Source organism: Pezoporus wallicus, unplaced genomic scaffold (genome assembly GCF_028554395.1).
Source record: "Pezoporus wallicus isolate ANWC-B61680 ecotype Strahan unplaced genomic scaffold, APGP_CSIRO_Pwel_v1 contig_9719, whole genome shotgun sequence".
NCBI classification, from domain to species: Eukaryota; Metazoa; Chordata; class Aves; order Psittaciformes; family Psittacidae; genus Pezoporus; species Pezoporus wallicus.
The window spans coordinates 1,289,417-1,307,904 of NW_026642910.1; the positions used below are offsets into that span (position 1 = coordinate 1,289,417).

The window sequence follows — 18,488 nt, forward strand, 5'->3', positions numbered from 1 at the left end:
AGCTGCCCATCAACACCCATACTGGTCACACATCAGTCTGTGCACCCCAGTGCAGACACATCTACATGGGGGGTTATTTGTAGGGTGTCACCGGGTGGGTCTGGGGTGGCAGAGCACTATGGAGGGTGTTCAGGGCGCACATCACATGGGATTTAATTCAAGGCTTTAATTCGTGGTGAATTCACAGTGATTCTTCAACTCGGGAAGCTCTGAGAGGGATCTGCATCAGGAAGAGGAGCAAGCCCAGCCTTGCAGAAGATACAGAGACATTCAACCTGCCTGCTTCTCCCATGGGAGACAGGAGCTGAGCAGTACCCATGGGACAAACACCAGGAGATGTCCAACTGCCTGGAAAAGGAGCTGCTTTGGGGACCATCCCAGCACTGAAATCGGGATGGAGCTGACCTGAAGGAGTAAGAGGTAACACAGGGCTCAAGGACCAGGTGTTGTAGGTGGCAAAAGTGGGTTGTAAATAACAGGAGGATGGGAAAGGGTGCATGAGGCTTGGAGCAAGCTGCTCTAGTGGAAGGTGTCCCTGCCCGTGGCAGGGGGTTGGAGCTGGATGAGCTTCATGGTCCCTTCCAACCCAAACCATGCTAGGATTCTATGGTAAGGAGATGCCACCTGTGGGCATGGTTAGCAGGACACCCTGGGGACCCTCACCCCAACCTCATTCCATCCCAGCGTGTGTCCCACCAACACCTCCAGAGCATTCAGATGTAATTCAGACAGGAATAAAGGTTTAACCCACCTGGGTTTGAAACAGGCTTTTCCCATATCCTGCTTTTGGCACGTCCCCCTCGGCCAGGGCATTGCACCTCACTCCACAACAGGGGCACAGCTGCTGCACACGAGGTTGGGATGTTAATATTTTAGGTTTTATGGGCTTCTTTTTCCCCTTCCCCCCCCCCCCATTTCACCCTTGCTGCACCACAACTCCCTGGGGCCCCTATGGAACATCTGGCCAAGCCACTTCTGCTTCCATTTACTGGCACATAATGTATTTGTGGATCAGCAGGGAAAAGTGACCCACGCATTTACTGGAGCTATATTGGGTGACCCCTTGGTGATGCTTCCTTGAACATGGGGGTTTTGAGGTGTTTGGGGCCTGATCCAGACCCAAGGAAGTCAAATGCAGATCTCCCCTTTAAGATCCAGGACTGTTAGATCCTGATCCAAAAACACTAAGGGAAATTAGTCAAATAAATGCTCGGTGAATATTATTCCATATTATTCATTCTCTGGGAATATTTGAAGGTATTATTCACTCCTTGTGCATGTTATTAAAGCAGCTCCCACTTGAAGAAAGAAGTTCAATGGTAAAACCCATTCTCTCTGTCCTTTTATCTCTTTTCTGCTCTTTTTCCTCCCCATCCCTTCCTTCCAACCTTCATTTCCAGCAGTCTGCAAGCCCAGGAGAAGGCAGGAGCAGCCCAGATCCTTGTGGATGAGCAGTTTAATGCAGGGATGGTCTTCCGGATCCATGCTTCCACAGCACCTATCACTGCAAGGGCTCGTGTGTCCTCCCTCCTGCTTGTCTTGCAGCAGCCAGCTCCACTCATTGCATCTGAAAGGTGACAACAGGCCAATCCTCCCTTGTCAGCAGACTCCTCAAAGCTCTCTTAAGCCCTTCCAATGGCCACGGATCCAATTCCAAGTCAGTTCCCCACGTTTGGCTAAACTCAGGCAGCTTTCAAAGCTAAAAGTGATTCCTTGCACAATCCAAAGCGTGGGCTTCCTTTGCTTGGAATCCAAACACAGGAGGCGTTTTCCAAGGAGATATTTTGGGGGGAAAAAAGCATGAATATGTGGCAGATCTTGCAAGCAACACCGATGGAGCCCTTTCCCCAGGGAGGAGCTTCATTCACTGCTGGCATTGCCACGCATACCAGTGGTCACCCCCATCGGACACGTGGCTCATCACGAAACAGGATTCTCTGCATGGGCCTTTGGGAATGCTTCACCTCCGGGCACATCAGTGCACAAATACCCTCTTACATCCACAAGGCAGCACAAGGAATCCCAGTGGTTTTCCCATGGACCAGCAGGACCCAGGAGCCGACAGTTGATCCCTATGGTGGTGGTTGAGAAGCTTCCCAGCACTTCCAAAACACTGAAGAAAAGCAATTTCCCCTGTTCCTGGATAGCACCTGGGGCCTGTTCTTCCTTTTCACAGACTCAGCTGCTTTCCAGCTTCCCCTGCACGTTTGTAGCAGCCTTAACATCAAACTGTTAACACCCCGCCTGGCTCTCAGCCACCATCCCACCGGGAATGTGTCCCCAGGGATGGATGGAGCAGCATCCTTTGCTCAGTCAGGGATGGGAATGCTTTTTCCTCACATGCTCCATGTGGATGGGGCTGTGATGGGGAGTTGCTGCTTCTCCCAGGGGCTGTTTGAGGGCTGGTAAAGCCCTGCAGAAGGGCACAGAGGGATTTCAGTCCACCTTGGATGGCTTTTAACAGAGGGTGCGAAGAGCATCCCATAGCCCCACATGAAGCTTGTGCCCACGAGATCATGGAACCATAGAACAGGCTCGGTTAGGAAAGACCTTTAGGATCATCAGGAGATGCTGGAGGACAGCGGGAGCTGCCCCTCTTCTTGGGATCGTGCAGGAAGTTTCCTTTCCATCTGCACAGCCCAAGCCTGACATCAGATCTCACAGCTCTGGCTCTCATGGGGGGATTTTCAGCTCTAACAAAGAGCAGCTTTTCCTGCTTCTGACCAAATCCAAACAGTTACAGAGGAAAAAAAGCAAGGAAAGAAAGAAATCCAGGCCAGGAAGGAAATCACCACGTGCTTTCATAGCTTGGTAGCACTTTGTGAAGGGTTTCAGCCCTCTACTGTCCTTTGCTATTCAACTTGGAGAGGGACCAGTGGGACGATGCGATGAAGAGACTTCCCAGAGACCAACTGTTCCATGTGATATCCACCCTTCCTGATGGATATTTGTTTGGGAAAGAGAGTGAGCTCTAAGTGATGATGGATGTTGACAGGCCCCAGGGTGGACTTATTTATGGTGAAACAATTGGGAACTGAAGACTAAGAACCTCTTCTCATCCAGAGGGACAACTGGCTGCTGCTTTCCACTCCAGCACTGACTTACTGTGGGACCTCGGTCATGTCATCTCATCTTCCTTGTTTCATCTGGGATGCTCATGGAGATGCTGCCTTTCCCCATCCAACAGGCTCTGGAAAGCCAAGGATCAGTGTTTTTCAAGGCAGTAGCCACAGTGATGTGTTCTTCCCTGTGTTCCTGCATGTCTAAATCCCGAGCTCTTTTCATTTCTTGGGAAAGCATCTGGTTTCCAGCTCCGGGTCTCTCCAATCTGTCATTTTACACAAATATACAAACATCCCTCTTTGTGGATGATGGATTAAGGCTGCACTTTGGCTTGGATCACACAGCCCAGACTGGAAAAGGGGCTTTGAAGTCCTGAAAACTCCACATTCCTGTAGTGGCAGCAGAACAGCACACAGGAGAGATGGACATGCTGGGAAACACAGACTCCTTTACGCTGCTCCAGAGTCATCCCATATAACATTACACACTTGGTCAGTACACCTAAAGGGCATCATTACCCTCTGCTTCCTCTGCAGTTAAGTTGGATCTCACATGGATTTACACTGGGTTTTGAGGGACCACGCACAGGGACAAGGACACCTTCCACTAGAGCAGCTTGCTCCAAGCCCCTGTGTCCAACCTGGCCTTGAACACTGCCAGGGATGGGGCAGCCACAGCTTCTCTGGGCACCCTGTGCCAGCGCCTCAGCACCCTCACAGGGAAGAGCTTCTGCCTAAGAGCTCATCTCAGTCTCCCCTCTGTCAGGTTAAAGCCATTCCCCTTGTCCTATCCCTGCATCCCTTGTCCAAAGCCCCTCTAAAGGTTTCTTGGAGCCCCTTTAGGTATTGGAAGACATGGGTGAGAACAGCCTGTGGTTTGTCTCCCCATGCGAGCCCAGGGCTGTTGCTCTCAGTCCCAGGACCTTTCACCTTGCACATGAGAAGGAAAACATCAGTTTGCACTGCCATGATTTTGTGCTGATTCCCTTGCTGAAGCTGTAAATCAACACGGGTCCCAGGCTTGAGTTACGTGCCTGTGCTGGAGATGGATGGAGCCAGCTGCCAGCAGGAATTAACCAAGCAGCAAAGTGGAGTCTGGACTCATTGGTTTAGGCCCCAGGGCGAGCTCAGGTATTCAGGTGCTTTATACAGGGGGAAACTGATTGATGTCCCTGGTTTTCATCTCCCACTCGGGAAGGACGCCACCGATGTAATGAACTGAAGCTCTGCATTCCCCATTATGATTAGTTTATGGGTGAAGTCCTGCCCTCAAGGGGAGATTTTGCCTTGCTCTTGTGCAGAGCAACAGTTTGCCCATCACCTGCTGCTGTTCTCATCCCACCTTTTATGTGTTGTTTCAGGTCCTGTCCATGCGGAACACCCACAGAAAGCCTCATGGATCAGCAGGGATGAGCAAGACCACATGGAGAAGAGGTTGTTTGGCAGTTCAGCAAAGCAATGAGGATGTCCCATGTCACCTCCAGGTAAAGGGTGAGTTAATACGTAAGGTGCAAGTAGATGGTGCTTGGTAATTCACAGCATCCTCACCAGGATGAAGTGGGCCATCCCCAGCAAAAGCTGCTCAGGAGGAGGATTAAAAGGCATTTGTTGCTCCGAAAGTGCCACTGCAGATAGAGCAAACTGAGGCAGCATCACACTGACCTCATCTCAAACACAGCAGGCAGGAATAAGTACCTCAGGCCCTGATCCTGCTGCTTGTTGGCATCTGAGGTTTTATTTGTTCAGAAAGCATCCAGAGAGGGAAAAGGACATGAAAAAAGACATTTCAGTTCAGTGTCCAAAGAGTATCTCAACGGGAAGATAAAGCTCCTAATCATAGCACGTTCTCTTCTTTTAGATGTTCCACTTCCATTAGGATGTTCCACTTCCATCCCTAAGTCACTGCAGTGGTTGCTTTGGTTTTACTCTTGTGGAAATGGAAGAGTATGGAATGCAATGGTTCAGGTAAGCAAGGAGTTGAGTGTTTTCCTTTCTTCTCTTCCCATGGCTGGTGCTTTCCCGGGGATCCATTTGCCTTGGACACCTTCATCCCTGTCCCCGTTCCCTCCTTGCCTGCCTCCTGGATTGCCCCATGGTCACGGAGGAGCTGACAGTGACACTGAATTTCTCCACTGTTCCAGCCTCAAGTGAGCTTGTCACAACACTCAGATGCTGCAGGAAGAGCCCATCAACAACAGATCCTCCTCCTTCAGACCCAGATTCCAGGCACAGGGATCAGGCACCGGCCGTGTGGGCACCAAGCCCTCTAAGGATGCTCCAGCCTGTGAAACACCCCAGGATAAAGAAGTTGTGCAAACAACTTAGAGCAGGAATGCACGTTTTTGGACAGGACTGGTGCCCAACCTGCCAGGAAAAACAGCCTGATCCCGAGGGAGCAATGTCATTAGCTTGTTTCCCATTGGCACAGAGAGCAGTGCAGTGTTTGCAGGGCAGTGTGGAACACCCCAGGGACATCCATCCTCCCCACCCCACCCCGGAATGGACCAGCATCCCCATCCTGCAGCATGGCACAGGCAGCAGGTGCAGGGATGGAGGCAGGAAGCTGTTTATGGAGCTTAGGAAAAGCTGAGGTTTCTGGCAGGTTCCTGAGACATTCTCTTTGGCCCGGAGCTCTCTGCTGTATAAGCTGTGGAATTAAGAGTCAAACATGAAACCAGAGCAATAGGCCAAAGGCAGAGCTGGCAGCTGGCTGGGGCTTGGATTTTTCTCCATGCAAGCATGTCCAAGCCAGGCTTTTGGAAGGGAGAAAGGTGAGGAACAGGGAAACAAAAGAAAAAGGAGCCCCAAATGGGGATGGAAATAGCCCCTAAAGGAAGAGGGATGGAGCAGCAAGCGATGGAGAAGTTGATGCAATGACTGCATAGGCAGAAGCAGCTGCCAGGCAATGTGGTCCAGGGGATGGAGGAAGCCTGAGGAGCATCTCCAGGTTGATGCCACCAGCCCTGACACTGGGTGACACCTGGGGGCCTCAGCTCTGCTCCCACACGAGCAGGAGGGTGCTTCTCCACTGGTTCGTACTGGTTTTGCTGGGGATGTGATTGTGCTTTTCAAGATCAGGCCCATGCCCTGGGTTGACCTCCAGCCATGTGGTTTGGATTAGCTGACTCATTGTTTATGGTGGGGCTGAGACACAGAAAACATCATCTGTGCTGGGCACGGAGGGAGATGTTGTCTGCAGAGCATCGGTGTGTTGTGAGATAGGCAGGGAAGCAGGGCTTTCCTGGGAGCTTTCATAGAGGGTTTCTGATGTGCTGCAGGTAGCCCCCAGGACCAAGGGGTTAAAGTGATTCCCAGCATCAGAAACCTTATCTCCATCCTCCCAGCTTTAGCTTTCTCTCAGCAGTCATCCAGACGTGCTGGGGATAGAAGTCAGATGTGGTCTGTATCGATGTGAGGAATTCAAGCAGGGAAAATCATGCCATGTGCATGAAGCAGGAATTTGGGAACAGAGCTGCTCGGTCCTGACATTGCCTCCTTCTTCCTGTGGTTATCTACAGAGCCCTTCCTCTAATCAGGTGCCCCGTGAGCTCAGCAGTGGGATCTCAGCAAGCCAGGCTTTCATCAAGGCCAAGCAAAGCATCAGTCACCACTCCTTGGTGGTGCCATCATCCCTGCGCATCACCAGATCCCCATAGTTGTGGCCTGGTGTGATCCCTCCTGCAGCCACGTAGGGCTTTGCTGAACAAACCCACTCTTCATCTGCAGCAAGCACACTGGGTCAGGTCCATGTCCTGGTGTCTGCAGGGTCTGGGGGCGTTTCTATTGCAGAACCCTTCCAGCCCTGTTGAAACCTCCATTGACTTCACCATGGCTTCCATAAGGAGAGGAGCAAGAGCGAGGTCCTTGCATGGGCTCCAGCAGTGAGAGGGGTGCTTTAGGAGTTATCTGCCTTGTGCCAGCAGATTTTGGGGTAATCAGTGACAGTGGCTGCACCTTTTGGTGTTGCAAGTCAAGGGATGGAAACTCATGAGAGTAAAGGGGGAGCATCCCCTCCCTCGACCTGTGCTCACGCTGCTGGTGACACAGCCAGGATATGGTTGTTTCTAGGCTGTCTTGACCTCTCTGCCACCACTCCAAGCTGTCCTCTGCTCTATGCTGTGCCCTTAGCAGACAATGCCCCATTGATTTCCCAAGGAGCTCATGCCAAAGGAGAGGGTCGTGCTGACACTCCACATCATGGCCAGGCCCTGAGCTGCCCTTGGGAATGCCTCTCACAATGCACACCCTGTGTACGTCGGCGCATCGTAGCACCAAGGCAGTGTCACTGCCGCCTGGTGATCAGGGGCACAAAAAGGGTCTTATGGTGGCAGGGCACAGACGTGCCTTTCTCATGGATGTCACTGGCTTGGGCCCTTTTCTCACTGGAAACAAAATGCCCTTTAACAAGAAAGCAAAAGAGCTGAACTGGCTGCGCTGTGGGGCTGAATAGCGCCGGTCCATCCCCCCCCGTGCGTGGCCTTTCTGTAGGGTGCCCGATAACCCCGGCTCACGCTGGCCCACATCCCTAGGGAAAAGGGAATTAGCACTTCATATTTCTACCCCTGCAAGAGCCCAGACGGCCGGGATCCAGGCTGCTGCTGTTCCACGCTGGAATTCCTCCTGCTGTCTGCCAGCAGCTCCTGTTGGGCTTCATCTGAGCCCATCTCCCTGAAGAGCCACCAGCATCAGCATCACCCCCTTCCCTCACCATGGAAGCAGGAGGTGAAAGCCTGGGGTAGGGCTTTGTAAAGGGTCAAACGCTGAGGAGAGCTCAACTAGAGCAACATAAAGCCATGAAACACGGGGAAGGGCTGGCTCCTATTGAGCTCTCCATCATCCAGCACCGTCCTTGGGGTCGTGCAGACTTTGTCCTGCTCAGCGCCGGCTTGTTGGTGATGCTGCTTTTTGGGTTTGATCTTTAATCCCCTGTTATTTCTATAGAAGCCTCTTTCCAAACCAGGCCCTATAAAACCCCAGCCCCTCTCCCTGCTCCTTCATCCCCAAGTAAATATTTTCCTGCTCTCATAAACACAGGGCATTAAGTCCTCCAGAATGAAACCGATGCTCAGGGGAGGCACCACTCCAGGGACACCCCACGTTCCTCTCCACGCAGAGATGCTTAAAGCACAACCCAGAATCACCCCTTTAATTTCCAAGCCCTGCCTATTGGGACCCACCAACTGCTCAACCCAACCCGTTTCCCTCCTTCACGGGGAGCTGGGAGGAGGCAAAGCTCTGCCAAGCAGGTCCTCAACTGGGATTTTTCACAGGAAAACCAAAGGAATGAGCTGGCCGGAGCTCAGGGGGTTGCATCTCATCCCAGAACATCCCAGAGCTTGGAAAACCCTCATCTCAATTGTTAATTCCCCTGATCTTGTGCTGGATGCTGGATATAAGGATGCTTTGATGCCTGGATCGTGTCCCGATGAGGTGCTGTCTTTGGGTTTAGATAAGAGATGGGGAAAACTGAACTCTACAGTGTGAAACCCCAGTGCAGGTCTTTGATTCCCCCTTTTCCATGAGCTTTCCTGCTGTTCTTGCCCGAGTTTGCACCATCCAGTGCCCCATCCCAGCTTTAATCCCAGGATCCCTGCAGTCTGCACCAATTTTGCCTTGAATTGGTGGAAAATGCCCCTTATTTTCCCCCTTCCCAGTCAAAACGTGGCCGTGTGGGGAAATCTGAGCAGCCACAGCTTGAGGCCAATGCCCTGGTTTAGACACATAGCACAGGGACCCGCAAAGGAGGTCAGTCAGTTGCCCACAAGGATCGTTGGGAGCATCCCAGTGAGAAATCCCATCCAATTCCCAGCTCTTGGCGTTCGACCCAGGTTGTGCAATGGAGCAGGAGGGCTGGGATTGTGCCGAGGAGCACAAGATGTCCCCAGGCAAGGGGACATCCAGAAAAGGCTGGAGGAAGCCAGCAGTGCCGGGAAAGGACACTGGGAAAGCCTTTGTTGAGAGCAGATACGACGTTGGCTTGGATGCAGGAGGGCTTTGAAGAAGTAAGGGGCTAAGGACATGGTTTGGGGATAGAAAGTGGCTTTTGGGGGTGGTTGGGGGGGTTCAATCTATCCGACTCGATGGCCTTGTAGGGCAGGGCAAGGTCTAGAGACAGGCTGGGACGAGGGCTTAGTGGCACGGCTTAAATGGAGCAGGAACAGAGCTGGGCTCCCATCCAAGGTTCAGGGCAAGGCACAACCCTCCTGGGTTTGCAGCCTCTGGAGAGCACATTCCCATGATGGATTCCCAGCAGCAGAAGCAGCAAGCTTCCCAAAAGGGCTCGCATCCCATCGGCTGAGCAGCCCCCTTCTCAGGCTGCTTGGGATCTTGGGATCTCTGGAGAAAGCAGGGAATAAGAAGGAATTTCTCCCTCCTTTGAGGCTCTTGTTTCCCTCCTCCCTAGGGACCATCCCTTCCCCCTGCAGCAATGCAAGTCTGAGGCCAACCCATCAAGCTGCCTGGGGCTCTTCCCACCATCCCTCTGCTCCCAAAAGCTTCCTGCTGGGAAACCATCCCCTTGCCATCAGCTGCAGTCAGAGCCCTGCTTGCTTCCTCCATTGGCTTTTATAGGATGTGCTGGGATGTGATGTGAACATTTAGGGTTTGGAGTCTCTTAAGTAGTGGCTGAAAGCTCAGGAGCATCCCAGTTTGTGGTTGTATGTCTAGAGGTTCTCCATCACTATTTCTTTCCCTCCTGCTTCAATCCCACACCCTCACTTTCACCTTTACAGGGGAATAGGGGCATCCATGAGGATGAGAGAGCTGGATGGGGCTTGGAGCAACCTGCTGTAGTGGAAGGTGTCCCTTCCCATGGATGAGCTTTAAGGTCCCTTCAACCCAAACCAGTCTGAGCCCTCGAGCATCACCTCCTCTCCCAACCCTGAGACAGGAGGGGTCTTGTCACCAATGGGGGTGACACCAACTGGGAATGCTGCATCTCTGCCTCCTTCCCAGCAACATCCATGTGTCATCCTCCTGCCCCATTCCTTTTCCTCTCCCTGTTTTATTCACGCCCCGATCCATGGGTTGGGTTTGGTGTCCCGGAAGCAAGGTGATGCCAAGCCTGGGGACAGAAGTCACATTGCCCTGCGTCCTCCCAAACCCACCCACAGGCATTTTCCTGCTGGATCAGCTTTAAACAATCCCGATGTGAGTATACATGGAAGCAGGGATTGCAAAGCCTATACAAACACTCCCGGCTAACTGGGTTAGACCCAGCAGATGTTAATGTTTAGCAGGCAGGGATGTGCCAAGAGGGTAAGGGAAAAGGTTTTCATCCATGGTGAGAAGGGAAAGGGGATGTGGCTGCTGGTGCTGCTGCAACTGGTCCTTTTTTTGGGTGGTGATGGGATGCAGGAGGCAGTGGTGCAGCCTGGAGCATCCCCTAAACCCCCTCACCTAGCCTGGTACCTCTTGTTTGGCTCCAGTTGAGCCCAGCATGCCACTCAAATCATGGAATCATAGAACAGTTTGGCTTGGAAGGGACCTTCAAGGTCCTCCAGTCCAACCTGCAATGAGCAGGAACATCTTCAACTGGATCAGGTTGCCCAAATCATCCGTGCTGGGATGGATGTCACCATTGCAGGGCACGCTCCAGAGGGTTTGTTAGTCAGGAATACTTCGTCTCCATAAGGAGCCAAGCTGCAGCATGTGCAGGAAAGCAGCCACCATCCTAAACAAATGTTATCGTAGCAAATGGGTTTGTTATGGCTGTGGGCTTCCTTGAGGAGCAGTTCTTAATCTAGGAAAGCCACAGTCCCAACACAGAGGGAAGCTTTTCATTATCGGCTCCAGGAGCTTGGAGATGGGAGATTAGGGGCAAAACCACACAAATCCTCTTCTCCAGGAAAGGAAAACACGGGCTCTCTCTTCAGTGAGATGTGAAAAGGCCTTGGAAACACTGGCTGCATCCAGATGTGAACTCGGGTAGCCCAAACCATGGTGGGGGTGAGCAGATGTGGGCAATGAGCTACTGCCTGTGGTGCTTTAGCACATAAAACCTGGCAGCGAGTGGAGAAAGGAGGAGCCCCACACCCATGGCAATGCCATTTCCTCATTTTGCTGCTTTCTTTGCATCGTTCTCCACAGTATTTTAGCCAAACCCTAAGTATTTCTACCCATAGAAGCACAATATTGGCTCTTTGCATATATAACGTAGGCTTGAACCTGGCTTTGAGTGGGAACTCGAGATTGCTTCTAGCTTCAGAAGTTGTTTGGCACAAAACCCTACAGCCACAAGAATAGAAGATAGATAGATAGATAGATAGATAGATAGATAGATAGATAGATAGATAGATAGATAGATAGATAGATGATAGATAGAGATGATAGATAGACGATAGAGATGATAGATGATAGAGATGATAGATAGATAGATAGATAGATAGATAGATAGATAGATAGATAGAGAGAGATAGAGATAGATAGATAGATAGATAGATGATAGAGATTATAGATAGATAGAGATGATAGAGATAGATAGATAGATAGATAGATAGATAGATAGATAGATAGATAGATAGATAGATAGATAGATAGATAGATAAAATGGATGGATGGATAGATAAGTAGTTAAGTAGATAGTTGGATAGATAAGATAGATGATAGATGATAGATAAGGGGATGGATAGATAGATAGATAGATACAAACACTTGCTCATATTAAGGTGAAATATCTCACTGCTGCTCCATAAAGGGTTTATCCACAAGTATTTGGACTCTGTACCCACAATAAGGAGAATCCGGGGCCTTTTCCTACATGTCTGTGCTAAATTCCCACCCAGCATCCCTCTGTCCCAAAGTGGGGCTTGGTTTATTCAGTGCCACAAGGGGAATGTTATCGGGGGTTTCTTTTTCATCTCCTTCCCTCTCCACTTTTATCAGTTATGCAGTGTGTGGGTTTATTGCTTTCCATGTTCACTTTGGGTCTCGTTACTCCATCCCCGAGGCTGCTGAAGCAGAAAATACAGGACAAACCATGATTCTTCCGTGTTCTCTGGAGCAAGCCAAGGAAAAGTCTCCAGGGAGAGGGTGGGATTCGCCTCTGTTTGCTTTTTTTCACAGGCAATATTAAAAGGAAAAATGGGAAGAGGCAGCTGGAAGTTAACCCTTGCTGGGGCTGCATCCCCACCCCATGGAGGGGGAGGAGGAAGAGGATGACCCAGGAGGAATCAGAAACAGGAGTCCTGGTGCTTTGTGGCTCTGCAGCAGCAGGAAGAATGCGAAAGCGAGATGGAAGAGGAGGCACAGTGTGGTACCCAAAGCAAAGTGAGGGGCAGGGATGTGCCTTTGTGATGGGTTGGTTGTTCTTCACTGAAAGGAAGCAAGCCCATTGACTCCTCCACACATGCACATGAAGTGCTGAGTGCTTTTCTTGGTCAGGTCCAAATGGGAAGCGTTGGTAGTGACTGGGAAACCACCTTCTGTTGGATTCCTATAGGTCATTGGGGCTTGTCTAATTGCATCTACACTGGGGATGGGAGCAAAGGGGAAGGGGAAAGGGAAAGGAAGAGGGAAAGGGGAAAAGAGAAAGGGGAAAGTGAAAAGGGAAAGGGAAAGGGGAAAGGGGAAAGGAAAAGGAAAAAGGGAAAGGGGAAAAGGAAGGATCATATATACTGGAGATGGACTTTGTTTTAAATAAAGAGCAGCTTGAATGCTTTAAATTTAAGTGCTTCACAAGTTCTTCAAGACATGAGGTCCTTGCTCTGGAGGGGACAATCCAAAGGGCTGGAAGGCAGATCCATGTTGTCTCTTTTTGCTTCCCTTTCTCTTCCTCAAAAGCAGGGGGAGAATAGGCTTAAAAGGGATTGAGCCGAAGATTCCTTCTCATTTCAAACAGCAAAACAAGCCCACTGCTAACAGCATGAAAGTGATTTCCCTTCCTCCCCATCACCTTTGGCAGCTTTGTTCCTTGCCCCTCTGCAGGCATCAGCTCATGGAGAGGCTCCGGCTGCTCTGCACTGCTCCAGGGATGCAGAGAAGCCAAAAATCCCTGGATTCAGGTGGGATAACAGCTGCTTTGCATTAGCATCTCCCTCTTGGGCTTCCCCTTTGTTTTTCTTCTTTCTCCTTGTTTCCTTTGCTCTCCGCTCGCTCCTTTGGGATTGCAAAGCACAGCGCAGGTTTTCCCTGTCTTTCAGTGTCCGTGTTTGTTTTCCTGCCTAATATATCCTCACCTCCAAAGTGAGTGCTGAAGCCAGGGGTTAATGGGCAACTTGGGAATACCATGATCAAGGCCATACTTTTCTGCAGTGATCCTGCATGACCCCAAGTAAGACCTGTAAACCCCAGATCTCATCTCACCCTGAATCCTGGAGGAATCTGAAGATGGATGAAGACGTGGCCTTATGCTCCCTAATTTCACTTAATTCTAGTGTGGGATATTGTTTTTTTTTTCCCCCAGATTCCCTGGGATTTCTTTAAGATGCTCACATGGACCAGGCTTAAGTAGACTCAGTCCACTCATTCCTTACCACCTCACTGCACCTTCCCCTGCATCCCTGCCTCTGTTCCCTGTCCTTCCCCTGCGTTTCTACAGCATATGGGGCTGCTTCTGGACAACACATGCCACAAAGAGCTTGAATTCTCTCTGTCATGAGGATGTGGTCCCTGTAGTGACCATAATTTGGGATGATAGAGAGTTGCAGAGGCCAAAGCTGTGTATTAGCAAGCAAAAAGAGCTCATTCTATGCCATGGGGAGGGATATATTTAGGATAGCTTCTCAGCTCTATATACCCCAAAGGCTTTTGAGTCAGCAACTCCCAGCATGTGTGGGAAGTACTTTGCTTACAGGCTGCATCGAGCAGGGAGGTGTTGAAGTGAATGGAGAACATATTTAAGGGCTGAGGAAGATGTGCAGTCTTTAAGCATCAATAGCAGCTATGCACTGAAATGGGGTCCTGAGGGCGGCTCAGGATCAGAGCATCACTCAGCCAGCTCCAACCATTCCCAGTGGCCACCTGGCAGCATCCCAGCTGCTTTGCTGAATCCCTTTGCTCTCTATCTTATAATTGAGACCAAAAAAGCAACCGTTAGTGCAAATCATTCCCCTTAGACTCGATCCCATACAGCCTTGTTCCTTCCATGCCCCCACAACAGCTTTTCCTTTAGGGCTTAATATTTCCAGCGCTGTCAATCCAACACCTCTCACCAGGATTAAATTCAGTTACAAGGGGATGGGGTGGGGAGGGGGGGGAACTTGAAATAACAAATAATCAAGCCACATTAAATAACCCTTTGGGAGCCCATCCACCTCCCAGCCTTGCTTGGCTGGAGTTGAGATGAATTAGGCTAAATCCAAGCACAGCATCTTCCCCGGGAGGCGCTGGGAAGCCGTTTCCAAGGGCTTTACCTAGTTAAGGGTTATAATCTTTACCAGCTGCCTGATGTACTCAGCTCCGAGGTGCTGACGTGGTCCTCGGCCCACAAACACCATCTCCCTCTCTCTGCCATCGCTTCCTTGAGGATTATACATCCATAGGAGCAAAAGGATGGGATGGAGACCTCCGGAATGATAGAACCCTGCTCCTGCCACCAGTAAGGAGGTGGGAGTTTGCGTGCCGTAAATCCATGGGCTTTGCTCGCCGGGTTGGAGTCGGCCGCACGGATTTGGCACCGATGCGTTGTGTAATTAGAGAGAACTCCCTAAAGCAGCCCCAGCACCAACCCCCAGAGCAGCAGCAACTGTGGGAACGTGTCACTGTGCTGCCTGAGGAGGTGACGAGGGCAAGTTTAGTCTGGTGCAGGTCACCAGCGAGCACCGGCAGTACCAGGGGGTTGGCAGCGGCTCCTGCGGTGATGCTGGAGCTCGTTTCCATCACCCCACGGCAGCAAAGCTGCCCCGGCTCAGTCCTGACCCGGGGTTACCATCACTGACACGTCCTCAGCGCTGCCCGAGTCGGGAAAAGGCTTTTTTTCTGCTTGGAAAGCAGGATTTATCCTGCTGGATTTGGGCAGGACCCAGCACAGCCTCTGCTCTGCAGTTATTGTGATGGAGAGGTGACGGGATCTGTCATCCCTGCTCCACATCAGCATTTCATTTGGCATCCCCAACCCCAGGTGGACATCCCCCTTTTCCCTGGGTTGCCCTTCCCAGTTTATTCCCCTCCATCCCAGAGGATGCACGTTCTGCAGGACATGTGTTAGCAATTAGGTCTGTTTGTTCAACCTACGTCTGGTTTTGCTTTTGCCTCCTGGCAAAACCCACTAATAATAATAATAGTAATAATAATAGCAACAATAAGAGCAATGATAACAGCAAGGCAAGATCCCAGCCTCGGGAGCAGATCCACAGCCACGTGGAAACCCTGGACCAGAAAGCCATGACCCTCGATGGTTTCTCTCCCTGATGTTACACAGATGATGGCTCAAATAACCCCTATTTTCTCAAGCTTCTTGGGTTTCAGCTTAGGACAAAGGCAAATAAACAGCTTTGCCATCGGTCCCCAGGAGCAGGATGGAGTTCTCAGCTCATAAAGGCATTTGGGATGCGCTGCCATCAAGCCAGGGATGGGTTTGGAGCGAAGCACAAGTGGTTTGGCTGGAGCACCACAGGACACTCCTGTATTAAATCACTGCAAGAGTTCAGCACTTGCTCTGTGGGTTACCACGAGAGCTTCGGAGGCTGGATATCAACATAGCCCATCAGGAGCACCTCATTCCACTGCGCCACAGGGGGTACAATCACTTTTCATGCCATTTGTACTGCTTAAGATGGAATTAAAGGTGTTTGGAGCAAAGCAGAGGTTGGTCTCATCCAGCATCTTTCTCCCAAGGTGGCCAAAAGGAGATGCATTGAGAGGAGCTTGATGTGGACTCCTGGACACAGCTCCTAAGGGGATGAGTCTCATTCCCACCTTCAGTTCCCTGGGGTTTAACCTTGTTTCAACCACAGCAAAGCTGAGGTTTGGAAGATGCAGGTTTCCTTCCCCTGCAGGATCACTCTCCCATTGCATCAGTGTCCCATGCAGGGAAAAATGTAAGGATTAGCCTTATATTATCTACCAGAGAAGACAAATTAACAGCCAAGGGAAGCGAAACACAGTGTCACAGCACTGGGAACCATCACTGGCAGCACCTCCTGGTGCATGGAAAAGCCATCCCTTCCCCTTGGATGCTGCATATGATGCTCCCCATCATTTCTCTGGCATTGGGAAGCTATTCCTGCAGCTTTGGGCTTGATGTGGATGCAGGACATCACCTGTGTCCCTTCCCTGGTGCCAGCTGGGGGTATTTGGCTCAATCCCATTAAGTCCTTTTGCTTCCTTACAGCAAAGCACCCTGAGCCAACAGAGCAGGATTCAGGGGGTTCTGGCATCAATGCTCCGTTTCTTTCCAGGTAAATACTTGGGGTTCTTGTGGGGTTTTATCTCTCTGGGTGACTTTTAAAGGCATCTTGTGCTGGAGGAGTGAGGCATTGGTTTTAACTTGGTTTCTCCTCCTTATCCAAGGGAATAGCTGCAGCACAGGGTGGAAATCGCCCTCGCTGCCCTTATTTGCAGCTGGAGCCTTTGGATGTATTTGGGCTGAAACTGAGCTTTCCTGTGGGAAAAGGCACAGGATAGCAATCCTTTATTGCCCTGCAGGAACTGGTGGCGTGTCCCATGGAAAGGAAGGGGTTTATTTCACCGTTGGCATGGGTATAAGAGGAAAAGAGGGCCCTGACCCAGGGTGGTTGTGCTGGGAATGAGCAGGGATGTGTTCCGGGCACCAGCAGCTGTGCCAGGTCAGCTCATGGCCGAACCTAACCCTGCTCTTCCTGGACCATCCCAAGGTGATGTGGGAATGGGCTGTGACTAAGGCTTTGTCAGCACACGGAGCGGATGACTCTGGAACAGCACGTGTGTCCCAGACAATGGTATGCATGCACACGGGTTGTTCCAGGATGTGAGAGTGCTGTTCCAGTGTGCATTAACCCATTTAGCTCTATATTGCTGTTAACCCTGGCAAAGAGCATCCTGATCCCGGGCTCAAACCAACCACCCTGATGCATTTAACATCTCCGTGCAGGGACTAAGTCCCCATCGGGCTCCTTTGTTGCTGACCACAATGCATCCTGTAGCAGAAGCAAGTCAGAACAACCCTCTTTGAGGCTTCCAATGGGACGGCGATAAGAGATGCTCCACAGCCCCCAAGTGAAGGACACGGGCACCACTGTGTGCCCTGGGGAGCCGTGTGGCTTTAAATACAGTTTATTTCAGGTTTGCTATCAGTATACATGGTATACACAGAGCAGCCAGTCCGAGTGGCATCTCCATCCTTTTGCTGCACACTTGGCAAAAGAACCGCACGCAAAGAGTCCTTCCCCGCCCCATAGACAAGGCTGATGGGTTCTCAGTGGCTTGGAAACCATCTCTTGGGGGTGGCAAGAGACAACAGGGCAGCTCCTCAGAGCTCTGTCCCCAAATGGAAGCTTGGCTCTGCAGGAAAACCCTCCGGAAGGGATCTGATGATGGGAATGGAGACCTGGAAGGGATTTGTTAGGGCATTGAATCCCATTCCCAGAGCAGCCACAGCATCTGCTCCTGATGTGGTCTGGTGTGAGGCGTCCCTGCCCCAGGGCAGGGGGTTGGAACTGGATGATCTTAAGGTCCTTTCCAACCCAACCCATTCCATGACTCTATCAAGCAGTGTGGAGACCCAGGACATTCCTGTGTTCAAAAGGCACCATGTCAATCCATGAGGATGGGTCCCCAAACGTTGTCATGTGGAGTTTGTAAGCTGATGGAAAGGTCTAGCAAGGCAATCCTTGTACTCCCTCTGTCCTGCTCCTTGTGATCTTCCTCCCTTTGCCCATAGTATTGGGGCAGAAAGGGTACAAGGAGTTTCCATGCATGGGACTGAGCAAGCCTCTGGCTGCTGAGACAGCATCTTCTGCCTCCTCATCATCTCTCCCTAGAGCTCCTTCCTGCTGCTCCCAGTAACTGCATCACTCAATACAGAGGCTCTGGCTTGCTCCCAGTCACAGCATATGGGTTCAGAGGCACCTTCACCAGTGAGAAAGCAACAAGTGAAGTGGTCCCTGATATGATCCGAGTGAAAGACCCAAGTGATGTGTAAATGGTCCCCTCCAGCCGCAATGGGCATGATCTGAGGTACAGAACAAACCCTGCACCAAACCCTGGAGGGGGAAACTGGTTGTAGTGAGAGGCTCCAAGCCACCTCTTCCTCTGCATGTCCATGCCCCACCGAGCCCCTTTCCCACTGGAGGGCAGTGGGCTCTCTGTGCACAGCAAACTGGTCCCGTTAAGCAGTGAGCACCATTTCCACAGAGTCAAGTACCAGTGACCTGTGGGGCTGTGTCTGGCCCCATACACTACAGTACAGTTGCTTGGTTTGGGATGCCAGCTCCAATCTCAGCTCCAGAGTGATCCCTGTTAGCCCTGAAAAGCTTCAGGCGGGTGGTTTAGAACCTGCCCTGGATCAGG

The 18,488-nt window shown here is 51.1% G+C and overlaps 1 long non-coding RNA gene across 1 annotated transcript; it reads left to right on the forward strand.

The window, feature by feature from the left end:
* The first annotated feature begins 231 nt into the window (after positions 1-231).
* On the forward strand, positions 232-12,299 carry LOC130611934 (uncharacterized). The gene is made up of 3 exons (XR_008975354.1): positions 232-420; positions 4,424-4,546; positions 12,126-12,299. It is a non-coding gene; the product is annotated as an uncharacterized LOC130611934 (long non-coding RNA).
* The last annotated feature ends 6,189 nt before the right edge of the window (positions 12,300-18,488 follow it).